Source organism: Eumetopias jubatus, unplaced genomic scaffold (assembly GCF_037043125.1).
Source record: "Eumetopias jubatus isolate StellerSeaLion01/CBP00866 unplaced genomic scaffold, mEumJub1_p1.0 scaffold_1, whole genome shotgun sequence".
Classification (NCBI taxonomy): domain Eukaryota; kingdom Metazoa; phylum Chordata; class Mammalia; order Carnivora; family Otariidae; genus Eumetopias; species Eumetopias jubatus.
Window position 1 is genome coordinate 19,353,390 of NW_028274807.1, and position 13,414 is coordinate 19,366,803.

At 39.5% G+C, this 13,414-nt stretch overlaps 1 pseudogene; it reads left to right on the forward strand.

Moving 5' to 3' along the window:
• The first annotated feature begins 1,868 nt into the window (after positions 1-1,868).
• Positions 1,869-2,191, forward strand: LOC114217697 (thioredoxin pseudogene; annotated as a pseudogene).
• The last annotated feature ends 11,223 nt before the right edge of the window (positions 2,192-13,414 follow it).

A 13,414-nucleotide genomic window follows, 5' to 3' on the forward strand; every position in this document is an offset into this window, starting at 1 on the left:
ATTTTCCACTAGAGCCTCCAAAAGGAACACAGCTCTGCTGACCCATTTTAGAATTCCAACTTCCAAAACTGTAAAATAATAAATCTGTGCTGTTTTAAGCCATTAAGTTTGTGGGAATTTCTTATAGCAGCAAGGGAAGCTAATACAGGTGGAGTTACTGAGTTTTAAACTTCATGCTTGACCAGTATTGATCACCTTAAGAAGCTGGGTGGAGCCAGTTCTCACAGAACTTTGCAGAGGTTGACTCCCTCCCCCTGCTGGTGACCATTCTTGGACAAAGCAAGACTTATCATGAACTCTTACATCTCACTAATATTTCTAATTCAAATGTAGAAGTACACACGCAGTGTTACTTAATTTTGATGTTACACCTGCATCTCTTCTTTCTCATGTGAAATATCGTGGCTCCCAACAACATTGCTACATTTGCTTTATCCCAACACACTCACACACACACCCTAGAATGTATAAAACCATATTACTGATGGTACTATTACTACTGAAAACAGCTTCATACTTTATAATTTTTTTTCAGTTCTCTTTGTACCACAAAGAATATAGCCCACATGAGATGTGTAATCGAACTCTTTTGTCTTAAAGTCACTTGAAATAATTTCTCTCTGTTTGCCACTAACTTAATACACAATTAAGTTAATTTGTTTAATTTACTTTCAATTTTTAGGTATTGCTTTTTTAGTTTGAGTTGTTTTCATTTTATCTATTTTCATAACTCATTTGCATGGTTTCAAACTCAAATTTCTAAAACAAGGTATATTTTAAAAAGACTACCTTCTTTCTTTTCCTTAAAAAATATTTTTATAATTTATCCTTCAGTTTTGAATCTATATGACTATGTATCTCATCTTCCTTTTCTTAGACAAATGTCAGTGTGCTGTCTACACTTTTCTTCATCTTGTTTTTCTTAATTTACAATATATCTTGGGTATCACACCGTAACAGAAGATAGAGATAGTCCTTATTACAGATGCATGGTTGTCTTAGTTCAAGTTTCTATAACAAAATACCATAGACTGGGTGAGTAAATAACAGAAATTAATTTCTCCAGAGTTCTGGAGGCTGGAAGTTCAAGATCAAGGTTGTCGGCAGATCCAGTATCTGATGGCCATGTTCTCCTTGTGTCCTCACATGGCAGATAGAGGAAGCAAGCTCTTTCCTGTCTCTTCCTATAAGGGCTCTAATTGTATCATAAGGTTTCTACCCTCATGACCTACTTAACTCCCAAAAGCCCCATCTCCAAATACAATCACATTGGAGATTAGGGTTTCAACATGAAATTTGGAGGGACACAAGCTTTCAGTCCATAGCAGTAGTCTTCCATTGCAGTCCCCATATAGATGGACATTTGAGTGGTTTTCAATATTTTACGATTATACATAGTGGTATAATGAATACCCTTGTGTTATGTCATTTGGTATTTTTACCAATTTTACTAGTCAGAATTCCACCAGAGAAACAGAATCAGTAAGATATTTATTGCAAGGAATTGGCTTGAGAGATTGAAGTTTGCTAGGTAAGTCTGAATCTGCAGGGCAGGCTGGCAGGAAGGACAGACTAGAAATATTAGGCACAAGCAATTCCACAAGTCGAATTTCTTATCCTTCAAGGAAGCCTCTGCTCCCAAGGACTTCCAACGGGAAGAATTGGGTCCACTCAAATTATCTAGGATAAACTTCCTTACTTAACTTAAACTGATTATGGTTCAGGAGGCGGGGCCTGTTTGGGGCGCCCCAACATGCATGCCCCACCCTTCCAGTTGCTATAAAAGGAAGTTGGCTGTGAGCTCTTCCATCTCCATCCTGCCTTTTGAAGCCACATTCATGGTCGCTTGTCAGAACCCAGCCGCCAGAATGGTGGAGCAGATGGAGAACAAGTGTGCTTTTCGGGAAGTTGAACAGTTGAACAGTACAGAAGATAAACTTATAGTAGTTAACTTCTCAGCCATGTGGTGTGGGCCTTGCAAAATGATCAAGCCTTTCTCTCATTGCCTCTCTGAGAAGTATTCCTACATAGTGTTCCTTGAAGTCCACATGGATGACGGTCAGGGTGTTGCTACAGAATGTGAAATCAATTCATGCCAAACTTCCAGTTTTTAAAAAAGGGACAAAAGGTGGGTGAGTTTTCTGGAGCTAATAAGGGAAAACTTGAAGCCACCATGAATGAGTTAACCTGATTATGTTTTCTGATAACATAACCAGCCATTGGCTGTTTAAAACTTGTGATTTTTTTTCATTTACAAAAGGAAAGATCAAGTATGAAGACTGTATACCCACCTGCCATCTGATTATAAGTGACAATAAAATATTAATTCTCTCCTTTAAAAAAAAGTAAGTGGATTATGGACTTTAATCACATCTACAAAATACTTTCACTGTAACACCTAGATTAGTGTTTGAGTGAATAACTGGGGACTATTGTCTAGCCAAGTTGACACATAAAACTGACAATCATGCCAGTGTGTCTTTTGGATAGATTTCTAAATGTGGAATTGCTGGGTCAAAGGATATATGCATATACAATTTTTCTAGAGATTGTCAAATTCCTTTCCAGAAGGATTGTACCATTTTACATTCTAGCTACCGATGTATGAGAATGCCTATTTCCCTACAGCTTCACCAAGAAAATATATTTAGGGTTTTTCTCAATTGGATAGCTAAAACTTGTTACCTGACTGTAGTCTTATTTTGTGTATCTTTTATTATGTATAAAGTTGGGCTTTGTGGTAGGTTGGATTGCTATTCTTAATCCATCACCACTTGCTTCTGGCATATAACCATGTAGTACACTAGAGTAGACGTGGTCTATTTTCCTGCCTGCTATGGGCTGAATATTTATATCCCCCCTCAAATGTGTATGTTGAAGCTGTGATCTCCAACGTGATGATATTTGGAGATGAGGCCTATGGAAGGTGATTAGGTCAGGAAGCTTGAGCCTTTATGAGTGAGATTAGTGCTTTTATAAGAAGAAGCACACAAGAGATAATCTCTCTCCCCACCATGTGAGGCTACAGCAAGAAGGCAGCCATATATAAGCTAGAAAGAGGACACTCACCAGGCCATGCTGGCACCCTGATTTTGGACTTCTAGCCTCTAGAACTATGAGAAATAAATGTTTGTTGTGGTAGGCCACCCCGTTTGATATTCTGTTATAGCACCTGGAACTGAACTAAGATACCGCTCCAGTGTTTTCCCGTAGACAATGGAACGTTAGCGGATGGATGCATATAAAAGCTTTAAATGTGCCTTAAATGGATTGGCTTCTTGTGTGTCTGTGATCTGTCATGAGAAGAGCATGCAGTGAATAATCTCTGGTTCAAGATGAAGACAGAAGACACACTGAATAGAACTGAACCTAGTATTTATCCTGCAGCCTGGAACTTAGAACTTGAATCCCAGAGTCTGGAGCCCAAGATAGTCCAGCATATTTGCTATAGTGAGAAACATGTGGTTACTATTTTTAAGGCACCAAGTTTATTTGTTATACAGCAGTATGGTCATCATGACGGACTAATATAGCATATAGCATATTTCCATCAGTTTAAGTCTGCTTTTGTGTCTTTGAGGAGTGTAATGCTTTATAAGATTTGTAGTATTGTCATATAATATTTAAAAAATATTCTTCTGTATTTATTTCTGTAGCCTTTAAAAATTTTTAATGTTTTTTATTTAATAAATACCTACAGAGTACCCATATGTACTAGGAAATCTTCTGGTGCTGAGAATGCAGTGGCCAACAAAGCTCACATGAAATTTAAATTCTTGTGGTTTTGTTTCATTAGACTTGCTTGAGGTCTGTGTATTTCACTGGTCTTTTCCAAAGAACTAGTTCTTGGATCTACTTTCTAAGAATCACTTTCTCTTCCATATTACATTACGTTCCTTTTTTAGCTTTATGCTTCCTTCTCCTTTATTTTGGTTTATCTTATTGTTCTTTTTCTAATTCCTTAAGTTGAATTTTAACCAGCCTTCCTCCCTCCTTCCCTCCCTCGCTCCCTCCCTTCCTCCCCTCCTTCCTTCCTTCTTTTCTCTTTTAAATAACCTTAAGGCTAAAAATCGTTTTTTGAGTACTACTTTGAAACAATTTCACTAGTGTTTGTATGTATTGTCATGGTCTTATTCATTTCTAATTACCCCCTCATTAAAGTTTAGATTCCCTTTTATACAAGTATTTTATTGTATTTTATTTTTTTTACCAGTAAAAAGTATCTTTATTTACCTTTTTTTTTTGTGGGGGGGGAAGCTCCTGATTTTATTTATTTTATTTTTTCAATATGTGCTCTCTTTAATACCCATCACCAGGCTAACCCATCCTCCCATCCCCCTCCCCTCTAGAACCTTCAGTTTGTTTTTCAGAGTCCATGGTCTCTCACGGTTTGTCTCCCCCTCCAATTTCCTCCCTTCATTTTTCCCTTCTTACTATCTTCTTTTTTTTTTAAACATATATTGCATTATTTGTTTCAGAAGTACAGATCTGTGATTCAACAGTCTTGCACAATTCACAGCGCTCAGCATAGCCCATACCCTCCCCAATGTCTATCACCCAGGCACCCCATCCCTCCCACCCCCCACCACTCCAGCAACCCTGTTTGTTTCCTGAGATTAAGAATTCCTCATATCAGTGAGGTCATATGATACATGTCTTTCTCTGATTGACTTATTTCACTTAGCCTAATACCCTCTAGTTCTATCCACGTCATTGCAAATGGCAAGATTTCATTCCTTTTGATGGCTGCATAATATTCCATTGTATATATATATACCACTTCTTCTTTATCCATTCATCTGTTGATGGACATCTTGGCTCTTTCCATAGTTTGGCTATTGTGGACATTGCTGCTATAAACATCGGGGTGCATGTGCCCCTCCAGATCACTACATTTGTATCTCTGGGGTAAATACCCAGTAGTGCAATTGCTGGGTCATAGCTCTATTTTTCAACTTTTTGAGGAACCTCCATACTGTTTTCCTGAGTGGCCGCACCAATTGCATTCCCACCAACAGTGTAGGAGGGTTCCCCTTTCTCTGCATCTCTGCTAACATCTGTCGTTTCCTGACTTGTTAATTTTAGCCATTCTGACTGGCATGAGGTGGTATCTCATTGAGGTTTTGATTTGGATTTCCTTGATGCCAAGCGATGTTGAACACTTTTTCACCTGTCTATTGGCCATTTGGATGTCTTCTTTGGAAAAATGTCTGTTCATGTCTTCTGCCCATTTCTTGACTGGATTATTTGTTCTTTGGGTGTTAAGTTTGATAAGTTCTTTTTGGTACTAGCCCTTATCTGATATGTCATTGCAAATATCTTCTCCCATTCTGTCAGTTGTCTTTTGGTTTTGTTGACTATTTCCTTTGCTGTGCAAATCTTTTTATCTTGATGAAGTCCCAATAGTTCATTTTTGGCCTTGCTTCCCTTGCCTTTGGCAATGTTTCTAGGAAGAAGTTGCTGTGGCTGAGGTCGAAGAGGTTGCTGCCTGTGTTCTCCTTTAGGATTTTGATGGACTCCTGTCTCACATTTAGGTCTTTCAACCATTTTGAGTCTATTTTTGTGTGTGGTGTAGGGAAGTGGTCCAGTTTCATTCTTCTGCATGTGGCTGTCCAATTTTCCCACACCATTTGTTGAAGAGACTGTCTTTTTTCCATGGGACATTCTTTCCTGCTTAGTCGAAGATTAGTTGACCAGAGAGTTGAGGGTCCATTTCTGGGATCTCTATTCTGTTCCATTGATCTATGTGTCTGTGTTTGTGCCAGTACCATACTGTCTTGATGATGACAGCTTTGTAATAGAGGTTGAAGTCCAGAATTGTGATGCCGCCAGCTTTGCTTTTCTTTTTCAACATTCCTCTGGCTATTCGGGGTCTTTTCTGGTTCCATACAAATTTTAGGATTATTTGTTCCATTTCTTTGAAAAAAGTGGATGGTATTTTGATGGGGATTGCATTAAATGTGTAGATTGCTCTAGGTAGCATTGACATCTTCACAATATTTGTTCTTCCAATCCATGAGCATGGAACGTTTTTCCATTTCTTTGTGTCTTTCTCACTTTCTTTCATGAGTATTTTATAATCCTCTGAGTACAGATTCTTTGCCTCTTTGGTTAGATTTATTCCTAGGTATCTTATCGTTTTGGGTGCAATTGTAAATGGGATTGACTCCTTAATTTCTCTTTCTTCTGTCTTGTTGTTGGTGTATAGGAATGCCACTGATTTCTGTGCATTGATTTTATATCCTACCACTTTACTGAATTCCTGTATGAGTTCTAGCAGGTTTGGGGTGGAGTCTTTTGGGTTTTACATAAAGTATCATATCGTCTGCAAAGAGTGAGAATTTGACTTCTTCCTTGCTGATTTGGATGCCTTTGATTTCTTTTTGTTGTCTGATTGCTGTGGCTAGGACTTATAATACTATGTTGAATAGCAGTGGTGATAGTGGACATCCTTGCCGTGTTCCTGACCTTAGGGGGAAAGCTCTCAGTTTTTCCCCATTGAGAATGATATTTGCTGTGGGTTTTTCATAGATGGCTTTTATGATATTGAGGTGTGTACCCTCTATCCTTACATTCTGAAGAGTTTTAATCAGGAAAGGATGCTGTACTTTGTCAAATGCTTTTTCTGCATCTATTGAGAGGATCATATGGTTCTTGTTCTTTATTTTATTAATGTATTGTGTCACATTGGTTGATTTGTAGATGTTGAACCCACCTTGCAGCCCAGGGATAAATCCCACTTGGTCGTGGTGAATAATCCCTTTAATGTACTGTTGGATCCTATTGGCTAGTATTTTGGTGAGAATTTTTGCATCCATGTTCATCAGGGATATTGGTCTGTAATTCTCCTTTTTGATGGTGTCTTTGGTTTTGGGATCAAGCTAATGGTGGCCTCATAAAATGAGTTTGGAAGTTTTCCTTCCATTTCTATTTTTTGGAACAGTTTCAGAAGAATAGGTATTAAGTCTTCTTTAAATGTTTGGTAGAATTCCCCTGCGAAGCCATCTGGCCCTGGGCTCTTGTTTGTTGGGAGATTTTTGATTACTGCTTCAATTTCCTTAGTTGGTTATCAGTCTGTTCAGGTTTTCTATTTCTTCCTGATTCAGTTTTGGTAGTTTATACATCTCTAGGAATGCATCCATTTCTTCCAGATTATCTAATTTCCTGGCATATAGTTGCTCATAATATGTTCTTCTATTGTTTGTATTTCTTTGGTGTTGGTTGTGATCTCTCCTCTTTCATTCATGATTTTATTTATTTGGCTCATTTCTCTTTTCTTTTTGATAAGTCTGGCCAGGGGTTTATCAATCTTGTTAATTCTTTCAAAGAACCAGCTCCTAGTTCCATTGATCTGTTCTACTGTTCTTCTGGTTTCTACTGTTTTCTGCTCTGATCTTTATTATTTCTCTTCTCCAGCTGCATTTAGGCTTTATTTGCTGTTCTTTCTCCAGCTCCTTTAGGTGTAGGGTTAGGTTGTGTATTTGAGACCTTTTTTGTTTCTTGAGAAAGGCTTGTATTGCTATATACTTTCCTCTTAGGACTGCCTTTGCTGCATCCCACGGATTTTGAACAGTTGTGTTTTCATTTTCATTTGTTTCCAGGAATTTTTTTAATTCTTCTTTAATTTCCTGGTTGACCCATTCATTCTTTAGTAGGATGCTCTTTAACCTCCATGTATTTGAGTTCTTTCCGACTTTCCTCTTGTGATTGAGTTCGAGTTTCAAAGCATTGTGGTCCGAAGGTATGCAGGGAATGATCCCAATCTTTTGGTACCAGTTGAGACCTGAGTTGTGACCTAGGATGTGATCTATTCTGGAGAATGTTCCATGCGTACTAGAGAAGAATGTGTATTCTTTTGCTTTGGGATGGAATGTTCTGAATACATCTATGAAGTCCATTTGGTCCAGTGTGTCATTTAAAGTCTTTATTTCCTCTTTGATCTTTTGCTTAGATGATCTGTCCATTTCAGTTAGGGGGGTGTTAAAGTCCCCTACTATTATTGTATTGTTGTTGATGTGTTTCTTTGATTTTGTTATTAATTGGCTTATATAGTTGGCTGCTCCCATGTTAGGGGCATAGATATTTACAATTGTTAGATCTTCTTGTTGGATAGACCCTTTAAGTACGATATAGTGTCCTTCCTCATCTCTTGTTATAGTCTTTGGTTTAAAATCTAATTTGTCTGACATAAGGATTGCCACCCCAGCTTTCTTTTGATGTCCATTAGCATGGTAAATAGTTTTCCACCCCCTCACGTTCAATCTGGAGGTGTCTTTGGGTCTAAAATGAGTCTCTTGCAGACAGCGTATCAATGGTCCTTGTTTTTTTTATCCAATCTGATAGCCTGTGTCTTTTGATTGGGGCATTTAGCCCATTTACATTCAGAGTAACTATTAAAAGATATGAATTTAGTGCCATTGTATTGCCTGTAAGGTGACTGTTACTCTATATTGTCTGTGTTCCTTTCTGGTCTATGCTGCTTTTAGGCTCTCTCTTTGCTTAGAGGACCCCTTTCAATATTTCTTGTAGGGCTGCTTTTGTCTTTGCAAATTCCTTTAGTTTTTGTTTGTCCTCGAAGCTTTTTATCTCTCCTTCTATTTTCAATGACAGCCTAGCTGGATACAGTATTCTTGGCTTCATATTTTTCTCGTTTAGTGCTCTGAATATATCATGCCAGTCCTTTCTGGCCTGCCAGGTCTCCGTGGATAGGTCAGTTGCCAATCGAATGTTTCTACCATTATAGGTTACGTATCTGTTCTCCCGAGCTGCTTTCAGGATTTTCTCTTTGTCTCTGAGACTCGTAAGTTTTACTATTAGATGTCGGGGTGTTGACCTATTTTTATTGATTTTGAGAGGGGTTCTCTGTGCCTCCTGGATTTTGATGCCTGTTTCCTTCCCCACATTAGGGCAGTTCTCTGTTATAATTTGCTCCAATATACCTTCTGCCCTCTCTCTCTTTCTTCTTCTTCTGGGATCCCAATTATTCTAATGTTGTTTCGTCTTATGATATCACTTATCTCTCGAATTCTGCCCTCGGATCCAGTAGTTGTTTATGTCTCTTTTTCTCAGCTTCTTTATTTTCCATCATTTGGTCTTCTATATCGCTGATTCTCTCTTCTGCCTCATTTATCCTAGCAGTTAGTGCCCCCATTTTTTATTGCACCTCATTAATAGCCTTTTTGATTGCGACTTAGTTAGATTTTAGTTCTTTTATTTCTCCAGAAAGAGTTTCTTTAATAACTTCCATGCTTTTTTCAAGCCCAGCTAGTATCTTTAAAATCATGATTCTGAACTCTTGGTCCGACATCGTACTAATGTCTGTATTGAGTAGGTCCCTGGCAGACACTACTACCTCTTGTTCTTTTTGTTAAGGTGATCTTTTCCGTCTTGTCATTTTGTCCAGAGGAGAATAGATGAATGAGAGAACAAAATGCTAACAGGATAACAATGTCCCCAGAAAATATACTCTAAACAAATCAGAAAAGACCTGAAACCAGGGGGAAAAGAAAGGGAAAGAAAGAAAAAAGAAAGAGAAAAAAAAAGAAAAAGATAAAGATAAAAACAAACAAAAACAGAACAAAACAAAACAAAAAAACAGAATATGATCAAATATTATCAGGCTGGTGCATAGATCAGTGCCACACACTAGGTTTTGGGCGTATTTTGGTCTTTTAGAAGAAACTGCCTCCCAAAATTTTAAAGAAAGCAAAACTTATATATGTACAAGAATAAGGGAAATACAATGAAGGGATGGAATATGACTATAAAGATGAAAATTATAAAAGATTTTATAAAAATAATTGATAAGAAGTTGGTTGAAAAAAGAATGAAGAGAAATTTAAAAAAAGAAGGGAAAGAATGTGATCAGGCAGGAGACTAGAACAAACCCATACACTAGAGATTTAGGGTATATTTTGGTCTGTTAGAAGAAACTGTATCCCAAAATTTTATTTTATTTTTTTATTTTTTTCTTATTTTTAAAAAATATTTTATTTATTTATTTGACAGAGAGAGACACAGTGAGAGAGGGAACACAAGCAGGGGGAGTGGGAGAAGGAGAACCAGGCTCCCCACTGAGCAGGGAGCCTGATGTGGGGCTCAATCCCAGGACCCTGGGATCATGACCTGAGCTGAAGGCAGATGCTTAATGACTGAGCCACCCAGGAGCCCATACCCCAAAATTTTAAAGAGAGAACAACATATATATACACCAAAAATAAGGTTAACTACAATGAAGGGATAGAATATGACTCTAAAAATGAAAAATAAAAAAGATTTTTAAAAAAGGGATTGATAAAATGTTGGTTGAAAAAGGGAAAAGAAAAATTAAAAAAATAGAAAAAGAAAAAAAAGAAAATTAAAAAAATTAACTTTGAAAGACTAAAGAATTAGTGGGGAAAAAGCCATGAATTCTATGTGCAGTATTCCCCTAGCGGGAAGTTCTAGTGCAGTTCTGTGGTTCTCATTGAGTGGTAAACTTGGTCTTGGCTGGCTGTTCTTGCTGATCTTCTGGGGGAGGGGCCTGTTGCAGAGGTTCCCAAATGTCTTTGCCGGAGGCGGAATTGCCCCGTCCTTGCAGGTCCGGGCTAAGTAATCTGCTCGGTTCCGCTCTTGGGAGCTTTTGTTTCCTGCAAGCTCTCCGTACAGCTTTGGAGGACGAGTGAAAATGGCGGCCTCCCAAATCTCCACCCCGAGGAGCCGAGAACTCAAGGGCCCTGCTCCTCAGTGCGCCCCCAGAGAAAAGCAGTCAGGCATTCCTGTCTACCCAGTCTCTGGCCGCACTCCGTGCTCACCCGGCCTGTGACCAAGCGTTTCTATCTCTGGCACCCGACTCGGTGTGGAGTCTCCAAACCCAGCTGATCCCTGCGGTGTGCTACGGTGCCATCCCTCCCAGGGGAGCAAGGGGAGTCTCCCCGGCTCTGCCGCTTGTTGGGTCCCTGCCGGAGGAGCAGTGGCCTGACTGTGTCGCCGATCACAGTTTATGGCAACCCCGAGCTGAGAGCCCGCGCCTCGGCTCTGTCTCTGCAGCTGGCTTCCCTGCTCCAATACCTGGGAGCTCTGCTGCACCCAGGCACCCCCGGTCTTTCTGTGACCCCGAGGGTCCTGAGACCACACTGTCCTGCAAGGGTTCCACCCCCAGCTTAGCCACTGGAGTGACGTCCCTCAGCGGAGCCGACTTCTATAAGGTCCGATTTTGTGCTCCGTGGCTCTATCACTTGCCAGAAGCGGCCAACGGAGGCCCCCTCCCCTGCCGTCTATCCTCCTGAGTATTGCCTTGGATTCACTTCTCCGCACGTCCTACCTTCCAGAAAGTGGTTGCTTTTTTGTTCAGAGAGTTGCTGCTATTCCTTTCTTCGATCTCCCATTGAGTTTGTAGGTGTTCAGAATGGTTTGATCCTTATCCAGCTGAATTCCTGGGACCAGGCGAAATTTAGGTCTCCTACTCCTCTGCCATCTTGCTCCTCCCCCCATTCAAGTATTTTATTATAGATTTTTAAAATAACATTTCCAGGTGGTTATCTTTTTGTGTGTGTGTGGTTTGTTTTATAACAGTCTGTTTTTGTGTTTTCAGACAGAATTTTTCCCCCAAATCTCTTTGAGGGAAGGTATCTCTAGTTATGGAGCCATGAGGGGGTGGGCACTGGAAATCAACCAAAAGCAGATAACAAATCGAGAAGCCTTTAGTCTTGAAAAGCTACTAGAACTTTAGCAAAAAACAGTAGGACTATGGCCATTTGCACTTGGATTGCACCCATCCCTCCCTTCTCCCCCCAACCCAACTTGGTTAGCAAGAATGATAGTTTTATCAGCATGGGGATGATCATGGAACCTAATAGCTTTGCTGCCAGGAGGGGATGAACTCAATTTGTGTGTGTGTGGTGGGGGGTGAAAATATTTGGCTTTGTTGTTTAGAAGGGATGGACATGGTTGGGGACAAATAAAAAAAGGGGTAGCTTTACAAGCCTGGATGGGGTGAATGGTCGACCAGCCAGAAATTTAATGGGTAGATCATGGAAATGAGAGATCTATAGAAAGCCTAAGATAATCTCTCCATGTATTCTTGACTGACTAGAAAACTGTACATGCTTGGAGGAGACCTGAGGGAGGCTGGTGAAAAGGGAAAGCTGAGGGAGACTTGAGAACTGGCTGTCACTTTACATACATTTTGCAAGCAACACAAAAACCAATTGACCGAGGTGGAAGCTTTGTGGGAATGAGGTATTTGACCCCAAGCTCTCGCCAAATCATTGGCTTACCACTAAGCTATGCACATAAAAGGGAGACTTTTAGGAAAATAGTCAAAAAACAAAAATAAGAATTAAAAAACTGAGCAGAGACATCAGTGATTCCACAGTCCAAATAGAGGTAAGTTACTAAAAAAATTATTTAAAACCCCATAACCTTAAGAAAAGCAGAATCAAGAAGTAATGCCCTCTCATTTAATAAAGAAACATTAAGAAAAGATACAATGCAAGAAAAACACCAATCAGCCTTTCACATAAGCCTAAAGAATCACAGTGATTTTTCTCTTTCATTTCCCAGTTCCCATATTCTTATCCACATGGGTAGAAAAGCAAAGAATTGCTACAGTACTTATCGAAAAATATTTGTTTTTAAAGATTTTATTTTTTTTTAAATATTTATTTATTTATTTTAGTGAGACAAAGTGAGAGAGTCTGGGCAGCGCGGGGGGGTGGGCAGGTCGGGGGAGGGCAGAGGGAGAAAGAGTCCGAAGCAGATTCTGCACTGAGTGCAAAGCCTGATGTGGGACTCAGTCTCATGACCCTGAGATCGCAACCTGAGTGGAAACCCAGTGTCAGACACTTAATTGACTGTGCCACCCAGGCACCCCAAGATTTTATTTTTAAGTAATCTCTATACTCAACATGGGGCTCGAACTCATGATCCTGAGATCAAGAGTCACATGTTCTATGGACTGAGCCAGCCAGGTGCCCTCTAAACATATTTATTTTTTAAAACAACATTTATTAGGCACGTAAGAAACAGGAAATATAATCTATACTCAATGTTTTTTTTAAGATTTTATTTATTTGACAGGGAGAGAGACAGCAAGAGAGGGAACACAAGCAGGGGGGAAGTGGGAGAGGGAGAAGCAGGCCTCCCTCTGAGCAAGGAGCCCCATGCGGGGCTAGATCCCAGGACCCTGGGGTCATGACCTGAGCGGAAGGCAGATGCTTAACGACTGAGCCACCCAGGTGCCCCTAGGGAGATTATTCTTGATATATTGTTGAAATAATCTCGGAATGACTTTTCTGTGTCGTATTATTATGTAACTGTTTATTATATGTATCTATAACATCTTTATGCCCCTAACTTAGCAGTTGTACTACTTTATATGTAAAACTAAAATGGGAACCCTACTCTACTCCATCCTTTAATAAAGTAAATCTTT